The sequence below is a fragment of the Ranitomeya variabilis genome, chromosome 2 (assembly GCF_051348905.1).
Source record: "Ranitomeya variabilis isolate aRanVar5 chromosome 2, aRanVar5.hap1, whole genome shotgun sequence".
NCBI classification, from domain to species: Eukaryota; Metazoa; Chordata; class Amphibia; order Anura; family Dendrobatidae; genus Ranitomeya; species Ranitomeya variabilis.
The window spans coordinates 1,063,810,362-1,063,829,086 of NC_135233.1; the positions used below are offsets into that span (position 1 = coordinate 1,063,810,362).

Consider the following 18,725-nt stretch of genomic DNA (forward strand, 5'->3'; position numbering starts at 1 on the left):
TTATCTGTAGGAACATAAGATAGGAGATGAGCTGAATATACCATTGAGGGTATTTAAACACACTCAGCGAGGAGCGGTCTGTGATTAGATATGAGCAGGATATATTGGGATCAGATTACTCCGCAGTCCTACTATCGGCATTAATCATACAGGGATGTTCCTTACCTCGGGCGCGATGTATCCCTTAGAGCCAATTAAGTTCTTTAATAGGACACCCTCAGGCACATTAATGGCTGATAAGCCAAAGTCTGTGATTTTTATGTGTCCGGTGTCATCAAGTAGAATGTTCTCTGGCTTCAGGTCACTGCAAGAGGAAGGAGCAGACACTGATTGTAAGAATAATTCTTGAAAATAATTTTCTGCACTAAATATGATACTGTAATTTCCCTCGGGATCAAAAAAGTGTATCACAGCAGCAGAACATAGACATTGAATTACAACATAACATTATAATTTTTCAGGTATAATCTCATACATTCCCATTCATGACCGGTCAGTAAGATACCATTAGAACACCAATGTAAGGAGACAACAGTCAGAGGGGACAGATTAATGAAAATGAGCTGATTACCAATGTATGATGCCATGTTCATGCAGGAATTGTAGTCCGCACACCATCTCTGCTGCAAAGAGTCTGTGGAGTAGAAAGTAGAGGATGGATCAGTGGTTACATACACTAGGACTTCAATGTACGGGCAGAGGATTGTCAGAATTAAGTATAAGACATTTACCTTGTTGTCTGCATATCAAAAGGCTTCGATTGTACCATGTAGTCAAAAAGGTCTCCCCTGGCCATATAGTCCATAGCAATTAAATAATCGTTTGGTGTCTCCGTAAACGCCCGCAGGGACATCAAATAACGGCATCCGGTGGCCATTTTCAGGATTGCTAATTCTGTAAAGACTTTTTCCTCCTTACAATGACTCTTTTCCATTATTTTTACCGCCAGCTGTTCCTCACTGTCTGGATCTGATGCCAAGATGACCTGGAGGAAAATAACAACAGATCAGAACAAACTGTCATCTCTTATATGAATCTGTGTAATGGATCACTAGATTATCCCAGTTATCATGATATAAGAACATCCTGTACTGAATATGTGTGTCCCCCCTGTATCTGGTGCAGGATACACTGGGGAACACTGAGGAGGATAAATCCACACTTACTTGTCCAAATGCTCCATCACCGAGCTCTTTACAGAAGTAAAAGCTGGAAAGGTCAATAGGGTTTTTCACATTGTCCATTTTTCTGAAGGGTAAAACACAGAATCTGGCATCACCAACGTTTTCTGCTGCGTCAGAGGTCATCATAAGGCTTCCAACTGCAGGGATTATACAAGATGTATTAAAATTCTATATGAATAACAACATTTTCCCCAATAAAAAATAAAATTCTATATTATATTATCACTATATCTGAATAAGTACGATATACAAAAATGTAAAGTTAATTCAGTAACTTAAACCATAAACACTGGAATGTGAAAAAAAATGAAGCCCCAGAAGTGTTTTTTTCGAAGTCACCGCATGCACCAATAAAATTGCAATAAAGAGATATCACTATGTCCTGTAAGTCCAGAAAAGGTATCAATAAAATCTGCAATTTGACACAGAAAAAAATCAAACATTCACATTGATCTATCTGTTGAAAAAAAAAAGTTATAAAGTCTCAGAATAAATGAGAAAATTATGTACACACACATTTGTTAGGAAATAAGCCTCACCGTGTGATGTATAGTTAGTCGCTTCTTAATAGTGCAGCCAGGATCCCAGTCTGTTGACCATCGGATGCATTCAGAAAAAAGGAGAGAAAAGGATCCATAAGTTGGATACAAATAAATTTAGCTTATTATTTTATTCCATTTAAAGGAAAAAAGTTGTCCAGACATGTTGAAAAGAGTCCAACATCTAACGCGTTTCTGGCTGTAGCCCATATTCTATGACTAAGGGATGCGGCCATAAACGCGTTAGAATGCTGGGCTTTTTTATTAATCTGTCTGCACAATACTTTTAATGGAATAAAATAAAAAGCAAATGTTATTTGTATCCAGCCTATGGATCGTTTTTTCTCTCCTTTTTTCTGAATGTCTTAGAATGTCTATACAAATCAAATATATATATATATATATATATATATATATATATATATATATATATATATATATATATATATATATATATATATATATATATATCTATCCTAATTTTCTATCAACATTTAAGTAAAAAAAAAAGTTTGTCATTAGCACAGATGTAACTGACATGATGAATAATTTTGTGATGTTTTTACAACTAAATTAACACTATAAAGAAAAATTCCATGATGGAATCATTTTTTCAATAAAAGTTTAATTTCAATGGTCTTAAATTTTCACCCATAGAAAAATCTGAACAAGATGATGAGAAAAAGAACTACTCAGAGAAAATGTCACCTATAAGGTGGCTGGGTGAAAATGGTTATTTGTGAAAATGTCTTATCAGTATTGAGGTTCCTGTATGATCTGATGGCTAATAATAACAACTCTCAGAATCTCTTTAAGGCCGGTTTCACACGTCAGTGGCTCCGGTACGTGAGGTGACAGTTTCCTCACGTACCGGAGCCACTGACACACGTAGACCCATTAAAATCAATGCATCTGTGCAGATGTCATTGATTTTTTTGCGGACCGTGTCTCCGTGTGCCAAACACGGAGACATGTCAGTGTTCGTGGGAGCGCACGTATTACACGGACCCATTAAAGTCAATGGGTCCGTGTAAAACACGTACCGCACACGGACTTTCTCCGTGTGCAGTCCCTGTGCCGTGCAGGAGACAGCGCTACAGTAAGCGCTGTCCCCCCCATATGGTGCTGAAGCCACCATTCATATCTTCTCTGCAGCAGCGTTTGCTGCATAGAAGATATGAATAATAGTGTTTAAAAGAAAGATCTATCTGTCCCCTGTCCCCCCACCCCCTGTGCGCCCCCCTGCTGTTCTGAAAATACTCACCCGCCTCCCTCGCAGTGTCCTTTCCTGGCCGCACCTTCTACTGTATGCGGTCACGTGGGGCCGCAGATTAGTCATGAATATGTGGCTCCACCTCCCATAGGGGTGGAGCCGCCTATTCATGACTGTAAATGAGCGGCCCCACGTGACCGCATACAGTAGAAGGTGCGGCCAGGACAGGAAGCAGCGACAGCCAACGAGGGAGGCGGGTGAGTATTTTCAGAACAGTGGGGGGGCGCACAGGGGGTGGGGGGGCGCACAGGGGGTGGGAGGGCAGGGGACAGATACATCTTTCTTTTAAACACTATTATTCATATCTTCTATGCAGCAAACGCTGCTGCAGTTAAGATATGAATCGCGGATTCAGCACCAGATGCTGGTACGTGTGGTACTCAGCACGGTGCGTGTGGTACCCAGTGGGCACACGGGCGGCACACGTGTGCCACACTGATGTACACCAGAAACGTAGGGGCACACGGACACGGATAATTCCGGTACCGATTGTTTCTGGTACCGGAATTATCTGGACGTGTGAGACTGCCCTAACATTGTGAAGAACACAGTTTGAGTTGTAGGTTAATGCAATACAATCGTCTATAGGGCTAACTTGCAATTACAATTGAATGCTGTATTAAGCTTGGTTCTTGTACTCAAGTACTTATGGTGGTTCTGGTGATGTATTCCTGTGCTGATTTTTTTTTTTCTTTTTTTACTGATTTGTTCATGTCCTGGTGTTTGATTTATTTTCTGATGATATTCCTGGTGCTGTATTCAAGTACTGATGATGGTCCTGGTGACATATTTATATACTGATGATGATTCATGTACTATTGATGGTTCTGGTGGTCTATTTATGAAATTTTGATTAATTTAGTTTTGTACTTGTATAGCAATGATGGCTATGATGACTTCATCTCTAGAATCCTCATAACTACATCAACAGTCGCCATCATTACAGGAATACATCACCAGCACTAGAACAACCATCAGTTTTGTTGCAAGCTGTATTTGTTGCATGCCAGAAGCAAAAACCATTAGATAGATCACTTTATAATGGAGTCTGTTTAGTTTACATTAGGGTATATGCCAAAGTAAGGATACCTTAAATGAAATCAAACCATGCCCATTATAGTTGTTATATTAGTTTCCAGGACTAACCTTAAATATGAGATGTAAATTATAGCACGTCAGCCATAAATATCGCTATTTGTCCCTTGTATTGTGTAAATGGTCTGCAGACAATGAATGATTCCATATTACATTTTGAAATTGGGCTCCCTGTTAAGCCTCACCCCTGACGTACCCCACATTTTTTAAATGAACCCCTCAACAAAATTGTCATCAAAGATAAGATCCAATATAAGATAATTCTAAATAGTTCTATAACAGAGAAGTGTTTGTATATAAATATTTTTTATAATTTGCTGCTGAAGACAAATAAGAAATTTAAAATCTATGCCTGGTGTAATGTTACTAGAAAGCGGAATCATTGCTTAATGGTCATATACTGAGAAGACCCCAAACACATAATAAATGACACCATTGGATATATTATTGAAGAGTGGTCTGGTCTTACCTGGATTGGATTTTTGGTGAAGTTGATAATTTGGGTTCTGCTCCATTAAGCTGAGTGATGTCGCTTTCTTATGGTTCGGTCTGAGAGGTCCTTTCTCCACAGAGATGTTCTCAGGATGTACAAGACTCATGAACTTCTAGATTTTTTTTATACTGAAGCAGCTACCTGGCATTGAAGTCAATCCTACTCCTTTTCCAATTGGATGTCAAGAATTTCCATTGAATTACTGATGAATGTGTCACCTAGAAGATGGACATTCAAGTCCACTCTGTTGTCATTTAATTAGATGTCAACAGACTGGCCAAGGAGCTGGTTGCTCCACAATGGTATCAGGGAGGCGCCCACCTTATTGTTTGTTTTGCTTGTAACTGTGATCAGTTCTGAAGTTTATTTTATCCTTTACAGTCACATCTCACCTTCCCGACCTCCTGCTGCTTTCACCAAAAGAGAATCTGGACCTTTGTTTTTATAGAAATATTCATTTGTCATGCAGGTTCTTGTGTCCAGTGTTTGTGGCAGAAAATTCACTAAACATATCTTGTAGAATAGTCTTGTGCCAAGTGACATTATTATTATTACATGGAAATAGCAGAATTGCATATTTGTCCTTTTGTGAAGCTGCTAATACAACTAAGGGTAAAGGTCCCATTCACACTAGATGAGAATGTGTTAATGACAAACACTTCATCAGTGGCTTTCAGCACATCATGTAGCGCACAACGAGGTTCAGAGACTCCAAGCCTTGCTTTCTGAGTGACGCCTTGGCTGCATTGAAGTGCGAGGAGTCAGATAAGTGCATAGTTAAATACAATATTATAGTCTGTAATTACTGTGCAATTGTACAATTTATGTAAGACATTGTCTCTTTGCTCTTTGTGTTGTGATTAGGGATGAGAGAACGTGCTCGGGGATACTCGGTTGTCACTGGAATGAGAAAAAAAGACAAATATCCAGCTCATCAATAAAGAGATTCAGATCCACCATTGGTGCAGGGATGTAAGGCTTGGTTTAGTATCCAGGTAAAAATAATTTGATTAAAAAAAAAACATCCAACAACAATTTCAGATGAAAAAATTGTTATAAAAACAATATTTGAATGAAAAATTTTCTAAAAAAAATCACATGGTTAAAAAAGTTGCATATGTACACCTAGGTACAATGGCACTGAACAATAAGTTCTTATTCATAGTGTAGCAAGATACCTACTATCACAAGAGATGTTTTATAGAGCGACAGCACAGGATATGTCATCATTGGAAAAATGACTTCATTATAATACAGAAATATATCTTGCGTTGTGTTTTTATAAAATCAGCCTATATACATTAGATCTGTTCGTATACTCATGCCTTTTTGCATGTTATGACATAAATTGATTTGTACCACAGTTTATGAAGTCATCCATTTTATATTCCATGTCATCTGTCTGATTTGCATTTCTTGTTAATTGTACAGATATGGACACAGTCCACAGTGTTGTCCACATCTGAAGAAGCCGACAGTTGATAACCAAGTGAACCTTGATTGCCACTTGTAAAGCCATGTTTTGACGCAAAGTTACATCCATTGCTCAAAATATTTTTTAGAGCATCATCTGTGTATAAAATCGGTATTTTTTTTTTTTAATGATATTTCTCACTTGATATAATTAGTCCTTTAATTTGTAAAAAAAAAACACACTACTGGTTGTTTATTGAATTGCAGTGCTTTTTGGGGGGTTTAGATCATTTCAAATATTCTATTCTATTCTTAAGGTACCGTCACATTAAGCGACGCTGCAGCGATATCAACAATGATGCCAATCGCTGCAGCGTCGCTGTGTGGTCGCTGGAGATCTGTCACACAGACCGCTCTCCAGCGACCAACGATGCCGAAGTCCCCGGGTAACCAGGGTAAACATCGGGTTACTAAGCACAGGGCCGCGCTTAGTAACCCGATGTTTACCCTGGTTACCAGTGTAAATGTAAAAAAACCCAAACACTACATACTTACATTGCCGTGTCTGTCGCGTCCCTCGCCTTCAGCTTCCCTGCACTGTGTAAGCGCCGGCCCTAAAGCACAGCGGTGACGTCACCGCTGTGCTTTGCTTTACGGCCGGCACTGACACATTCAGTGCAGGAAGCTCTGAGCAGCAGCGCGGACGCCGGGGGACGTGACAGACATCAGAACGTGAGTATGTACTGGTTTTTTTTTACTTTTACAATGGTAACCAGGGTAAATATCGGGTTACTAAGCGCGGCCCTGCGCTTAGTACCCCGATATTTACCCCGTTTACCATTGTAAAACATTGCTGGCATCGTTGCTTTTGCTGTCAAACACGACGATACACGCCGATCTGATGACCAAATAAAGTTCTGGACTTTCAGCAACGACCAGCGATATCACAGCGGGATCCAGATCGCTGCTGCGTGTCAAACACAACGATATCGCTATCCAGGACGCTGCAACGTCACGGATCGCTATCGTTATCGTTGCAAAGTCGTTTAGTGTGAAGGTACCTTTAGAGTTGGCATTTTTTTGTCACGTTTCAAATAGCGATGTTTTTGGAAGCGTGCATCAATGACAGAGCATTCAGTGATACATTTGCTGTCTAAGGTGCAACAATGTTTGGCTCTAATATATTCACCTGTGGGTAAGTCGTGTAGGACATGTCTGGGATGACAGCTGGTGGCTTATAATGGTGAGTTGCCTTTCGTGGTTTTCCTGTACTGTTCATAATTTACGTCATTTTTGGATGGATCTCTACATAATAAAATACCAAGAAAGGGAATTTTTACTGGATCGTAATTGTAGGTGAATCTGATGTTAACTTAATTATTTATAAATAAAATGAAATTAGGAAAAGTTCACCTCCCCTCCATATAATTGACATCAATATAACATCCGTATGAAACTATGGATGATGGATATCAGTTACACATTGTGTATATATATTTCTCTTCCCACCAATTCAAGAAAATATTCACTAAGGATTGTAAAAACTTAGCGCCCATAGAGCATCCTTGGCATTGGATATAAAATACATCTATGAAGGAAAAATTATTGTGTCAATAAACATTCCAACACTTCCAACATAAATTCTATGAGCTCGTTTGAGTAATTTGTATATTTGTGGAGTTGATCATACATTGCTAGATTGTGCGGTGTGGCCATATATAGTGCCTTGACATCGCAGGTGATCCATAAAAAATCTTTATCCCATGTAATTTAATCCATCTTGTTGAGGACATATTTACTGTCTTTTTTATATAACTAGAAATTTGAATTATTGGTGATAGACTATCGTCTAATCATTTACAGAGATTCTCTGAAATCCCCAACAATTCCCAACACTATGGGTCTAAATGGTGGAGGAAACTTCTATATATGTGCCTTGGGAACAGTGTGGAAAAGTGGAGTTCTTGGATATTCTGGGTAGAGATATTCCATTTGTTTATTTATGACATTTGTGTCCATTCCATGTTGTAGAAGTGGTGATTATTTATCTTCGAATTGTTTGGCAGGGTCATTAAATATTTTGCAGTAAACTGTTCTATCCTGTAACATGCTAAGGATTTCCATTTCATATAGTCCTCTGTCAAATATCATGATGGATCCATTTGTCTGATATTTTTATGACAATATTTTCATTGGCTATTTGTTCAGATTGTGTAAAATTACAATGGATACATTTTTCCACCATGATTTTTTTGTTATGTTGCCCATCCATACAGTATTATATTGCTCACCCATAGAGTATTACATGTTTTTGGGTAGATTTCTTTGGTATAAAACCCTCAAACATTTTTCAAATTTATATTTATTATATTGCTCACCCACACACCATTTCATGTCCTTGGGTCTATTTTGATGCTATGTAACCCTCCAAAAACTTGTTTTAAAATGTATTGGTATTATATTGTTCATCCATGGGGTATTTCATTTTCCTGGGTACATTTTGTAGCTATATAAGCCTAAAAAAGTTAGTTCTAAATTTTAATCGGCATTATATTGATCATCCGTTGACTACTCCGTGGTCTAGAGTACGTTTCAGTGGCATATAAGCCTCAAAAAACTTGTTTAAAATGTATAGGTATTATACTGCTCATCCATAGACTTTTACATATTCTTGTGTAGATTTTGATGGTATAAAAGCCTCAAAAAACTGTCTGCAGTACATTTTGATAGTATATAACCCTCAAAAGTGCAGAACCTGTATGAGTCTAGGAGTACCAATACATGACAATTTGAACAATGTGTATGAGGCCTCCTTTATGTCTATTACACGGTGTATAAAAGTCCCTAATTTTTGGCAGCTCTTGCTTCCTTCACAAATTACACTGAAATTGCCTATTTTTTTATTAAAAAAACTATTTTGGCGTACTTAAATTATAACTTTAATCCTTTTAAATCTTGCCTTATATAAAAGTCATTTATACAGGGAAAAAATTGTTTAACTTTTTTTCTTTTTTTTCCCTGTAAATTCAATTGCAAATGCCTTTAATGCTGAGGTCCTGGGTTCAATCCCACCAAGGACAACACCTGCAAGGACTTTGTATATTCATGTTTGTGTGGGTTTCCTCTGAGTTCTCCCGTTTTCCAAAGACATTAAGGGCTTGTTCACACGATCCTTTTTTCGCTGCGGATTTTTCAGGTCCTGATTTGTGAAAACCGCAGTGCAAAACCTGCGGTGGTTTTCACTGCGGTTTTCAGTCCTTTTTCTACTGCGGATTCCACTGTGGGTTTCCAGCTGCATTTTCCTATTGGTGCAGGTGGAAACCCGCTGCGGAATCCGCAGACAGAATTAACATGGTACTACTTTTTTTCCGCTGAAAATCCGCGCTGATTTTCAAGCCGAAAAAAGGATCGTGGGCACAGCGGATTTCGTTTTCCATAAGGTAACATTGTACTGTACCCTGCATGGAAAACGTCTGCGGATCCGCAGCTGCAATTCCGCTGCGGATCCGCAGCGAAAACTGCATCGTGTGAACATAGCCTAAGATAGGAAATTTAGATTGTGAGCCCCACTGGGGACAGTGAAGATAATTGTATGTTCTCCCCAGCAGCATTCGGTGTTCAGTCATAGGGGGAGGGGAGGCGCCAGGTCAGTCATCGCTCTGAGTATACAGAGCGGCCGCTGTAACCGCACCCACGGCACTGACCGCCGGCCACAATGTAGAGCCAGTGTGAGTCAGGGTCAGGGGAGCGGGTACAGCGCCGATCTGTATTCTCAGAGCAGTGGCGACACCGCGTGACTGAATACTGAATGCGGCTGGGGGGGAATAAAGATCATTTTCTCCCCGCTGCATTCTGCTGTGAGCAGGCACAGGATAGCATAATAACACTGCTAACCTGAAGAGTAACCGCATATCTGCAGGTTAACATTGTTATTCCTGGTGACAGGTTCCTTTCAAAGTGGAGTAAAAGTGTGACACCATTGTTCTCAGCAGCAATCTCGGAGTCAGATGGTTACAGGTCTTTCCCATGACGTTTTCGTTCCATTCAGCATTTTTCCCTCCATTTGAAAATTTTCACAGACCTCTTTGTAGGGTCTGCCAGAAAAAAAGCTTGGCTTTCCCACTGACTCCCATTATATTAGTTATTTGAAATGAGCATTCGAGTATTAGGAAATTCTCTTAGAGCAACGAGCACCTGAGCATTTTAGTGCTCGCTCGTGTCTAGCTGTTTTTGATAAATGGCAGAAATTCTCTCATTGCTAATTAGTGGCTTCACCTGGACAAAGGAATGGAGATCCGTAATTGACAGACTGATGTCTCTTATATTATCATCTAACAGGTAAAACAAAATGGCTGTCAAATTGAACATGTGAGTAATACTGAAGACTGCACTGTATATAATTCATAAATGCCAGAAAAAAAAACAGTGACCCAATGTCTCAAATACACATAACCTTATATTGATAAACCCCTTCATGCTGCAGCCAATCTCTGGTTTTGCATTTCGGTTTTTTCCTCCCTTCTTCTCAGAGCCATAACTCTTATTTTTCTGTTCGCATAGATGTATGAGGGCTTGTTTTTTGAGTTGTACTTTTGAATGACGCCATTCATTTCACCACAGTGTACTGGAAAACAAATTCCAAGTGCAGTGAAATTGTGGAAAAACACAATTCTAACGTTGCTTTTTGGGAATTGTTTTTGCGGTGTACACTTTGTGATAGAAGTGACCATGCGATATGGTTTTCCTCATCAATTAGGGCGGTACCAAACATGCCCAGTTTTGGTTTTTGGTGGTGAAAAAAATATATAAGTTTACACAATATGTTTTTGGGATTAAGTTGCTATATTCCGAGATCACTAATATTTTTATTTTTCAGCTAATGGAGCTGTGTAATTTCTTATTTTTGCAGGGCGATGCAATGTTTTTATTACAAGCATTTTGGGATAGATGTGACTTTTTGATCGATTGTTACAGCCTGTTTAGTGGAATTGCGGCAACCGAAAAAACATAATTTGGTGTTGAATGTTATCCATTTACAGTGCTTCAGTTGCTTTTTTTTGGTATGCACCTGTTCAGACTAGGTCATGATGTGTCAGTCAGTTTCTTTGATTTATATGATAAGCTTTCTGACTGGGCACTCCGCCCTTCACCATGTGGTGATTAACTAAATCTAATCCAATCAGGTTCCGACCATCCCGTAAATGTAGGCTTTACCAAGAGAAGTGTTTATATTCACCCACGCATTCAGATATTAGCCATAGGTAAGTGTTCACACTGGGTAGTTAAGTCAGGGACCCATCCGATTCATGAGATTACCTTGAAGATGGTTGATGGGCTCACACTATTTGGCCAAATTTTGTGCTAAGCGTCTTGTGTATTTTCCCTAAGTTTCAAAAGCCATTTTGCTATTCCCACTTCTTCTATTTCACATAGACATGCTTTAACCCCTTTACACCCAGGGGTGGTTTGCACGTTAATGATCGGTCCAATTTTTACAATTCTGACCACTGTCCGTTTATGAGGTTATAACTCTGGAACGCTTCACCGGATCCTAGTGATTTTGACATTTTCTCATGACGTATTGTACTTCATGTTAGTGGTAAAATTTCCTTGACATTACTTGCATTTATTTGTGAAAAAATAAAAATGTCAAAAAATGTTAAAATGTCACAATTTTCTAAATTTGAATTTTCATGCCCTTAAATCATAGAGATGTCACACATATACTTATTAAGTAATATTTCCCACATGTCTAATTTACACCAGCACAATTTTGGAACCAACATTTTTTTGTTAGGGAGTTATAAGGGTTAAAAGTTGACCAGTAATCTCTCATTTTTATGAACACTTTTATTTTTTTTATTTTTTAGGGATCACATCACATTTCAAGTCGCTTTGAGGGGTCTATATGAAGTTTATTAACCCTTCAGGTGTTTCACATGAATTTTTAGAATGTTAAAAAAAATGGACATTTAACCCATTCATGACCCAGCCTATTTTGACCTTAATGACCTGGCCATTTGTTTGCAATTCTGACCAGTCCCTTTGAGGTAATAACTCGGGAACGCTTCAACGGATCCTAGCGGTTCTGAGATTGTTTTCTTTCGTGACATATTGGGCTACATATTAGTGGTAAATTTAGGTTGATAATTTTTGCATTTGTGAAAAAAATGGAAATTTGGCGAAAATTGTGCAAATTTCAAATTTTGAATTTTTATTCTGTTAAACCAGAGAGTTATGTGACACAAAATAGTTAATAAATAACATTACCCACGTGTCTACTTTACATCAGCACAATTTTGGAAACAATTGCTAGGAAGTTATAAGGGTTAAAATTTGACCAGCGATTTCTAATTTTTACAACAAAATTCACAAAACCATTTTTTTTCTTTTAGGGACCACCTCACATTTGAAGTCAGTTTGAGGGGCCTATATGGCTGAAAATACCCAAAAGTGACACCATTCTAAAAACTGCACCCCTCAAGGTGCTCAAAACCACATTCAAGAAGTTTATTAACCCTTCAGGTGCTTCACAGCAGCAGAAGCAACATGGAAGGAAAAAAATGAATATTTAACTTTTTAGCCACAAATGATTTTAGCAACAATTATTTTTATTTTCCCAAGGGTAAAAGGAGAAACTGGACCCCGATAGTTATTGTACAATTTGTACAATACCCCATATGTGGGGGGAACCACTGTTTGGGCACATGACAGGGCTCAGAAGGGAAGGAGCGCCTTTTGACTTTTAGAATGAAAAATTGGCTCCACTCTTTAGCGGACACCATGTCGTGTTTGGAGAGCCTCTGTGTGCCTAAACATTGGAGCTCCCCCACAAGTGACCACGTTTTGGAAAATAGACCTCCAAAGGAACTAATCTAGATGTGCGGTGACCACTTTAAACCCCCAAGTGGTTCACAGAAGTTTATAACGCAGAGCTGTGAAAATAAAAAATCATTTTTCTTTCCTCAAATTATTTTTTAGCCCATAATTTTTTACTTTCACAAGAGTAACAGGAGAAATTGGACTGCTAAAGTTGTTGTCCAGTTTCTCCTGAGTACGCTGATACCCCATATGTGGGGAGGAACCACTGTTTGGGGACACGTCGGGGCTCGGAAGGGAAGTAGTGATGTTTTGGAATCCAGACTTTGATGGAATGGTCTGCGGGCATCATGTTACGTTTGCAGAGCCCCTGATGTGCCTAAAACAGTAGAAAACCCCCCACAAATGACCCCATTTTGGAAACTAGACCCCCAAGGAACTTATCTAGATGTGTGATGAGCACTTTGAACCCCAAGTGCTTCACAGAAGTTTATAACACAGAGCCGTGAAAATAAAAAAATCATTTTTTCTCACAAAAATAATTTAGCCCCCATTTTTTAATTTTCTTAAGGGTACCAGGAGACCCCCAAAGTTGTTGTGCAATTTTTCCTGAGTACGCTTATGCCCCATATGTTTGGGTAAACCACTGTTTGGGCGCACGTCGGGTCTCGGAAGGGAGGGAGCACCATTTGACTCTTTGAACGCAAGATTGGCTGTAGTCAATGGTGGCACCATGTCGCGTTTGGACACCCCTGATGTGCCTAAACAGTGGAAACCCCTCAATTCTAAGGGTACCGTCTCACAGTGGCACTTTTGTCGCTACAACGGTACGATCCGTGATGTTCCAGCGATATCCATACGATATTGCTGTGTCTGACACTCAGCAGCGATCAGGGACCCTGCTGAGAATCGTACGTCGTAGCAGATCGTTTGGAACTTTCTTTCGTCACTGGATCTCCCGCTGTCATCGTTGGATCGGTGTGTGTGACACCGATCCAACGATGCGTTCGCTTGTAACCAGGGTAAACATCGGGTTACTAAGCGCAGGGCCGCGCTTAGTAACCCGATGTTTACCGTGGTTACCAGCGTAAAAGTAAAAAAAACAAACCGTACATACTCACATTCCGGTGTCCTTCAGGTCCCTTGCCATCTGCTTCCCGCTCTGACTGACTGTCGGCCGGAAAGTGAGAGCAGATCACAGCGGCGACGTCACCGCTGTGATCTGCTTTCACTTTACGGCGGCACTCAGTCAGAGCGGGAAGCAGACGGCAAGGGACCTGAAGGACACCGGAATGTGAGTATGTACGGTGTTTTTTTTTTTTTTACTTTTACGCTGGTAAAAACGGTAAACATCGGGTTACTAAGCGTGGCCCTGCGCTTAGTAACCTGATGTTTACCCTGGTTACCCGGGACCTCGGCATCGTTGGTCGCTGGAGAGCGGTCTGTGTGACAGCTCTCTAGCGACCACACAACGACTTTCCAACGATCACGGCCAGGTCGTATCGCTGGTCGTGATCGTTGGAAAGTTGCAGAGTGTGACGGTACCCTAACTCCAACACTAACCACAACACACCCCTGATCCTAATCCCAACTCTAACCAGACAACATACCCCTAACCACAACCCTAACCACAAGCCTAACCCCAATCTTAACCCTAATTCCAACTCTAATTCTAACCCTAAGGCTATGTGCCCACATTGTGGATTCGTGTGAGGATTTTTCCGCACCATTTTTGAAAAATCTGCAGGTAAAAGGCACCTTGGAAGGGAAGGAGCCCCGTTTGACTTTTCAATGCAAAATTGGCTAGATATGAGATGGGACACCATGTTGCGTTAGGAGAGGCCCTGATGTGCCTAAACAGTGGAAACCCCCCCAAAAGTGACCCCATTTTGGAAAGTAGACCCCCTAAGGAACTTATCTAGATGTGCGGTGAGCACTTTGAACCCCCAAGTGCTTTCCAGAAGTGTATAATGAAGAGCCGTGAAAATGAAAAACATTATTTCCTCAAAAATGATCTTTAAGCCCGCAATTTTGTATTTTCCCAAGAGTATCTGGAGAAATTGGACCCCAAAAGATATTGTCCAATTTGTCCCGAGTACGCCGCTACCCCATATGTGGGAGTGAACCACTGTTTGGGCTCACGGCAGAGCTCGGAAGGGAAGGAGTACAGTTTTTTACTTTTTCAATGCAGAATTGTATGTATTGAGATTGGACGTCATGTTGTGTTTTCAGAGCCCCTGATGTACCTAAACAGTGGAAACCTCCCAATTCTAACTCCAACCCTAACCCCAACACACCCCTAACCCTTATCCCAACACACCCCTAATCCAACCGTAAATGTAATCCAAACCCTAACCCCAACCCTAACCCTAATGGGAAAATGGAAATAAATACCACATTCTGAGAACTATAATTTTTCCATATTTTGGTCCAGAGAGTCAAGTGAGGTCTTGTTTTTTTGCAGGACGAGTTGATGTTTTTATTGGTACCATTTTGGGGCACATGACATTTTTTTCATCAATTTTTATTCCGATTTGTTAGGCAAAATGAACAAAAACCAGCAATTCACATGCAAACCACCCTCAGAGGTAAAGCGGACACACACACACACACACACTACTGTATAAAAGATTAAACAGAAAACCCTTATACCGTGGTGTAGCCAAAATAGTCTATAGGTCATAGACATCACTAATGAGATGTCCTCACACGTCTAAGATATCTAAAGTTAAAAACTATCCCCTCTTCTCCCCAAACAAAAGAAAGAAAAACAAAAAATGATCTGAAACATTTTATGGGTTAACCTGTAAAGTGACTAATTCACACTTGCAAGGTTTGGCCTTACTGATCTTCTCTGTAGCCATGACAACTCAACCGTAGATTCCAATGCCCATAGTCTTCAGCAATTTGTAATCCTTCTCACTAGTCTGAATGAGGCCTAATGTATGAACTGCTTCCATTGTAGTGCAGCATTCTCCTTTTCATGATAAATTGGCTCTAAAAGATAAATAAATAAAATACAGGAAATGTATGACCATGAAGTTAGACGTAGCCTACAAAAATGTAGAACTACAAGATCATTTTACATTTACTATAGAAAAACACTGCCAACCGACTGAGGGTGGGAAACATTACACTATGAAGATGGCCATGCACCTTAGATAGTAGGCAATGGGGAGAGGGGACTAAGCTTCTGTTAACCACCATTTTCAGCTGCTTGTTTCCAGAATAAGAGGAGACTTACAGAGAACCAATATGCCCAACCCTTCATCCTGATCTGCCAGAAACCCCCATATTGATTGCATGGTCACAAAATCTGTGGGTTACTATGTTCATCTAGTCTATATATACGATGATGTCATAATGGAAATCCCGCGTCTCTGATTGGTCGAAGCCGCCAGGCCTTGACCAATCAGCGACGGGCACAGTATCGACGTAGATGTCATAATGGTTGCCATGGCGACGATGATGTCATAAAGGTTGCCTCGACCAATCAGCGACGGGCACAGTCTGTCGCGAATTCTGGAATCATCATTGTCCATATACTACGGGGACATGCATATTCTAGAATACCCGATGCGTTAGAATCGGGCCACAATCTAGTATTTGTATATTCACATACAGTGAGACATACCTGGATGTTGACGAACATGCAATGGAGTTGGGTTACTTCCAGGACATCTTGATCCAATGGATCATAAGAGCTGCAGTCTCATTTAGTGAAGTCCTCCCTCTATGAATTGAGTGCACAGAAAACAATGTAGTAAAAATCCACATCACAAATAACTTCAATGATCCAACAGCATGTTATAAAAAACCACCATGGCCAAGAGATTGAGGGTTCTTATGATGCTGGTTAATCGCTAATGTTCTCACACAAACCTCTGAGGCCTCCACAGAACAGCTGTAGTTATACTGAGAGTTAATTACACACAAATGGACTCTATTTACTGATTATGTGACTTCTGAGGGCAATTGGTCACTATGGATTTTATTTAGGGGTATGACACTACAGGGGTCTGAATACAAATGCACCTCACAATGTTCAGAATTATATTTTTTAAATAATTAAGAAAACCCTTGTGTAATTTCCTTAACACTTCATAAATCCTAGCTACATTCTGTTTTATACCACAAAAAATCCCAATAAAATACATTTAAGATTGTGGGTGTAACGGAAAAAATGAGGAAGAGTTCACGGGGTATAAATACTTTTTCAATTCACTATACAGTATATATTACATATATATAAATGACACTAGTCTCCTTTATAGTGTAACTGAAACCACAATAAAATCCTTTCATTAATGTGTTTGTAAGGCAGAATAATAATATTTTCATTGAATTTTTGGAAAAATTATAACTGTTCCTACTAAAACCAAACCACGACACATCTCAACCAATAGAAAAATAGGCATAGCTCTCAGAAAACACTTTTTTTTTTTTTTTTCTTTTTAATTTAGAAAAGTGTTTTTTTTTAACTGTTTAAATTTGTATTCGCAGCTAAATATTAACTTTATTTTTTTTACTATCCCTCGAGATAAGAAAATTATTGCTTAATCAAAAATGCAATCAACAAAAAAAAAAAGTTATGGATCTTGAAAGGTAAAATATATCCGGTTCTTATTGGATGAAGATTTTTGCTGTCAGTGACTGAAGCACTGTTCACATGCTGCACCCATGTACATAGCTGGTTCTGCTCTCAGCTAAGGAATGAGTATGAGGCCGGGGTCACACTAGACCATAATACGGACAAGTGCTATGCGATAAAAAATCGCATAGCACTCGGCCCAATGTTAATCTATGGGGCAGCTCCCATCATCCGATATTTTCTCCGCCGTATTCAGGATCCGAGTGAAATTGCAGCATGCTACGATTGTCAGCGTATCTCGGCCGAGACTCGCCAATGCAAGCCTATGGGTTCGAGAAAAAATCGGATTACACACGGACCATGCGTGTGCATTGCGAGAAATACGCACCGGTGTTAGAGAAAAGCCGGTAATTCAATTGCCGGCTTTTCATTTCTCCTTCACAAACCCGACAGGATATGAGACATGGTTTACATACAGTAAACCATCTCATATCCCCTTTTTTTTTGCATATTCCACACTACTAATGTTAGTAGTGTGTATGTGCAAAATGTGGGCGCTGTAGCTTGTAAAATAAAGGGTTAAATCGCAGAAAAAATTGGCGTGGGCTCCCGCGCAAGTTTCTCCGCCAGAGTGGTAAAGCCAGTGACTGAGGGCAGATATTAATAGCCTAGAGAGGGTCCATGGTTATTGCCCCCCCCGGCTACAAACATCTGCCCCCAGCCACCCCAGAAAAGGCACATCTGGAAGATGCGCATATTCTGGCACTTGGCCACTCTCTTCCCACTCCCGTGTAGCGGTGGGATATGGGGTAATGAAGGGTTAATGTCACCTTGCTATTGTAAGGTGACATTAAGCCAGATTAATAATGGAGAGGCATCAATTATGACACTATCCATTATTAATCCAATAGTACGAAATGGTTAATAAAACACACACATTATTACAAAGTCCTTTAATGAAATAAAGACACAGGTTGTTGTAATATTTTATTATTCTGTTAATCCAGCTGAAGACCCTCGTTCTGTTACAAAGTAAAAATAAAAAAATCAACAATATCTTACCTTCCGATGATCAGTCACGTCCCACGAAGTAAATCCATCTGAAGGGGTTAAATCATTTTACAGCCAGGAGCTGTGCTAAAGCACTGCTCGTGGTTGTAAAACCGCCGGGAATGAATGGAGTGCAGGGTGACCTGTAGTTACCTTGAGTTGCGGTGAGACGCCCTCTGCTGGATGTCCTCAAATGAACTCGAGCGTGGGAACTTTTACCAGGCTCCAGTTCATGAGGACATCCAGCAGAGGGCGCCTCACCGCAACT

General features: G+C 39.9%; 1 pseudogene across 1 annotated transcript in view; it reads right to left on the minus strand.

Moving 5' to 3' along the window:
• Window positions 1-7,188: 7,188 nt before the first annotated feature.
• Window positions 7,189-18,725, minus strand: part of LOC143804045 (serine/threonine-protein kinase SBK1-like) — a 44,576-nt pseudogene continuing 33,039 nt past the window's right edge. Inside the window, exons 5-7 of the transcript XR_013220968.1 lie at window positions 16,451-16,549; window positions 15,662-15,813; window positions 7,189-7,302 (exon numbers count right to left, since the gene is read on the minus strand). The product of XR_013220968.1 is annotated as a serine/threonine-protein kinase SBK1-like (transcript). The remainder of the gene's footprint in view (window positions 7,303-15,661; window positions 15,814-16,450; window positions 16,550-18,725) is intronic.